This window comes from Phalangium opilio, unplaced genomic scaffold (genome assembly GCF_054372755.1).
Source record: "Phalangium opilio isolate 3A_F unplaced genomic scaffold, DU_Popi_V2 ptg000523l_1, whole genome shotgun sequence".
Lineage (NCBI taxonomy): Eukaryota > Metazoa > Arthropoda > Arachnida > Opiliones > Phalangiidae > Phalangium > Phalangium opilio.
The window spans coordinates 1,490,402-1,495,000 of record NW_028324241.1 but is presented as its reverse complement, the minus strand read 5'-3'; positions in this window follow the sequence as shown (position 1 = coordinate 1,495,000).

The window sequence follows — 4,599 nt, the reverse complement described above, 5'->3', positions numbered from 1 at the left end:
AATTGCTTCAAGTTAACGTCTAAAGAAGTTATTATAGTGAAAGTTGTTTTTCAAGATTCAACTAAGAAGATTTATGTTTGTGGAAATATCTGCAAGTTTGAGGAGAATCTATTTGAATATCCCCTTCAATCCAAAGGAAAACATATCCCTACTTTCCCTGCGTCAAAAGTGCTTGCTTCTGCCCCAAAAAAAGAGACACTGTACTGTACCAATTACCAAAACTCTTTTAAAATTAGCTTTTAGTGCGAATCAAAACTACAAGTTACATTTAGAAAAAGAAAAAGAATTAAAAACTGCGGCCCAACAAAAACATAAAGAAAACTCGGAGGAAGCTGAAAATCAAATGATAAAAGAAGAACAGCTGAAAAAAATGCCAAAAATATAAAGACCCTAGAAGCTCAACTTATTGAAAAGCAAGAAGAACTGGAAAAAATGTGCATGTTTCTGATAAATTTTTAGTCGAAGCGAATGAAAGTCTGAAGAAAGCCCTAAAGAATAAGGATTGATCAGAAATAACCTTAGCGCAGTCAATGATTGACATCATAACAAGAAAGCGAGCAGCATGTTCAGCACAAGCCAGTGAAACCTGTCAGTTAATGAAAACAATAAATAAAAGAAAAACTGACATTATTTCTTATTTCGTAGAAAAACGAAAAAAGTCTGATTGTTAAGTGTGGATAATTCATGATAAATTGTAATAAGCAAATACTAAGTCAGTTTTGTGATAAAATATTTCTACAAATACAAATATCTGACTTAAAGTCATTTTCTAAAAATATTAAGTTCAAATAAAGATCTCATTTTGGTTCCTAATTGGTCCCTAGTTTAAAAAATTCGGTTCCTATTTCACCCTATTTCTAGCCTGAAAAATCCCCTATTTCCCTATTTTTTTTAGGATTTTGGTGGGAGCCCTGCGGGATGGAAACTGAGCTGCGAGTGATAAGTTTACCATTTGTGTGAGATGAATCATTCATTGTAATGTGATATTCTATATATCAAAATACGATCACCATTATATCTTTAGTTTATATTTGAAATGGACCTACTGATAATGTGCTTACGTTATTGAAGACAAAGGCATTGTGTTGATGCGTTCTTCAACTATGTCCTCACGAAGGGTAGTAATGAAGTATAGAGAGTATGCACCCAGTATACGGTAATTCAAGATGGCGGCCACTCGAGTCTGTTTTTTCGATCTCCTCACTTTACCTGTCAATATTTGATCGATTGATTTTGTAAGCTTATAAATTAAGAATAAATATATAAAGACTATAATATAAAGATAAGAACATTTATTTCGCAATAACAATGATATTAAATAGAATAACGAAGATTAATTTGGTATTAATAAAAAAGTCTGCAGACAAAACCCCAGTTAATTAAATGCTTAAAAACTATACAATTATATGCAACTTTACAAATTAAAATTTACTTGAGATAACCATAAGGTGTGGTAGTGTAATCGGGGAAAACTCTGACTTTGTCAACGACTACTTGATATATTTTAGTTTGATCAATAGCAGGAGTCCATCACACTTGAGTACAAAAATCAAGCTATCCCCCATACCAGACTTGTAAATAGGGGGTGCCACGGAGCCTGTGACACCCAAGAAAATTTACAGGACACCTTGAAAAAAATTTTTAGTAGGAGTCGGGTACCACCCGGGTACCCTGAAAAACTCGGGGCGATGAGAGCTCTCTCCCTTAACGACAACTCAAAACAGCTCTTAAAAAGGAGAAAAAATAAAATGATGAATATTTCCCCTCAAAACTGTGGCCGGAATGCACCCTTCCCTCTCTCACATTTTGTTTATTTACCTTCGTTCCTTTAGGGTCTAGGGAGCCCCGGGTACCCAAGAAAATTCTGCTTTGGGAAATTATCACTATTTACAAGTCTGCCCCATACCCTCTTCAGGGCTTAATTCAGCCAAACACCGCGACACTAGCGCCACCACACAAATTCTCGCTTCTGAGAGAGCCGTGAGATAGTGGCGGTCCCAAGAGGAAAAAATGGTCTCTAAAGGGTGGTTTCCTTTTTGCTTTTGAATTTCCCGAACATAAGGTAGCCTATAAGAACTGAGGGCGTGTCTGAGAGGTTGTAAAAAGTGACAACGGAAATTCACCAGAACACAACGCGGCGCAGAGGCTAGCGTGAATATTAGGGTTTTTTTTGTCGTTTCAGTTAAGATCATAGAATTTTATGAAGAATATTATTTAACTTAGTTTTTTCATCGGAATATGAGCAATTTATTAAAAGAATCGAGAGACAACATTAAACGAAAACGGATACAAATTCAAAATTTAAGATTTTACGTACGTGAAAAAAACAGCACTTGAGGAACTCTCCCGCGAAGCCTTCATCTCTTCCCCCTTTCCCGTATACCGTTTTTAGTGGTAGGGACTAGTCGCAAAAGGAAACGATAGAAAGGGTAACGTTTCTATTGGACAATACTACCTAACCTCACCCCTTCGTGAAAAAACAGCCCTCTCAAAAAATTTTTTGCCACCAAGCCGGGCTTGAAATGGAGAAAAATATTTCCCCAAGTCTAGTCGGAAAACGGAGGGGTTGGAACAAAATTCCCACACTGAAGACGGCCAGGGTATAAACCGTCACATCTCAGAACTTGGTAAAAAAAAGTCTCACGCGGAGGCTGGTTATGGAACTTATTGTGCAGTGGCGTCGCTAGGCCTTTTTTGGGGGAATATACCACCCCCCCCCCCTTAAATTTAAAAGTTAACCCCCTCAAAATAATCTGTAAACCCTACCAAAAATTGCTCGTAGCCCCCAAAAATTCTGTAATATATAAAAATTGATAATGATAGATTTCATTTTCATCTTTGTTACGCTATTGTGAAGGGGCTATGCACACTTGTGGCCGCCATTTTCCAGGGTGAAAGTGGATTTGAAAAATATTTCTTTGTACCTACCCAAAAAAGCACAAGGCCCGTCTATAGGCTATTTGGAACCAGTGTAATCAGGAATACATAGATTTACTAATTGGAATCTTTAAAAGGCCATAGACCCCACACAAATTAATTAATTTAACGGCTACAAATACTTATACTTCTAGGTGCAATACAAACGAATTTTAAAGGCATTAAAGAATTTGTAGTTGAAGGCGCACTGTTCAGAAATTCTTAAGAGGTGCTTCAGATCGAAATGGAGGGCGGAGAAGACGTGCAATGAAAGCTGGAATGTCAAAAGAAACTAGCAAAGACGAACACTATAATGTAGATGATGACTAAAAATGATATTTAAATGTGCAATAATAATTGAGGAAAAAAAACTTGGATAAAAATAACAAAAGGAATTGTATGGCTTGAAATCAAAATGAAATTAGGGTGATTAGGTGTTAGGTCAATAAATAATTGCAGGAAAAAGTAGTGTACAATAGTAGGGTAAAAGGGTTGATGGGTGGCGATAGAGTGGTGGGTAATTGTAAGCATACAAGATGAAATAGTGGTGGAAACGTTAAGGTCTACCGGTAGTTTGAGTGTAGGCCAACTAGGTTGAAGAGTTAGGATTTCATGATGGTTTACTGTAGGCCTACCAAGCTTCTAAATGATGGACGCATGAAGGCCTGCCAGGTTGATAAATGATGGACACCAGCAGGCTTGACAGGTTGATAACCGATGGGCACCTGTAGGCCCGCCAGGTTGACAAATGATGGTCATCTGTAGGCCTGCCAGGTTGACAAAAGATGGTCATCTGTAGGCCTGCCAGGTTGATAAACCTGGATACCTGTAGGATTACTGGATTATGGAGTGGCGAATAAGTGATGGGTTAGCGAAGGTTTAGCGAATAGATGAATGGTGGCTAGGTGTTGGCGTAAAAGCTTAAAATATATGGCATAATGGTGGCTGTGGTTATGGGCATGTGCTGGATAAACCAAACCAACTGCTGGCCAGGCAGGACACGGCCAGTTATGACCCAGCGCTGCACCAACACTGACGGCCTGAAGCGCGCCATCACGTGGTGGGCCAGCACTTTTGTGCTGCTAGAGTATTTGAAACGTGGCGTTGGGGGTTTCTAATATCTGGGATTTGATCATCAGCCGTTGGTGGCTTCTAATATCTGGGATTTGATCACCTGCCGTTGGTGGCTTCTTATATCTGGGATTTGAACACCTGCGGTTGGTGGCTTCTAATATCTGGGATTTGAAACGTGCCGTTGGGTCTGCTATTATCTGGGATTCGAAACCTGCCGTTGGGGGCTGTGAATATCTGGGATTTGAAACCTGCCGTTGGGGCTGCTAATATCTCATCTGGGATTTGAACACCTGCCGATGGTGGCTTCTAATATCTGGCATTTGAACACCTGACGTTGGTGGCTTCTAATATCTCCGACTTGATCTCCTGCCGTTGGTTGCTTCTAATATCTGGGATTTGAAACGTGCCGTTGGTCCTGCTATTATCTGGGATTTGAAACGTGCCGTTGATGGCTTCTAATATCTGGCATTTGAAACCTGCCGTTGATGGCTTCTAATATCTGGCATTTGAAACCTGCCGTTGGGGGCTTGAGTATCTGGTATTTGAAACGTGGCGTTGGGGGTTTCTAATATCTGGGATTTGATCACCAGCCGTTGGTGGCTTCAAATA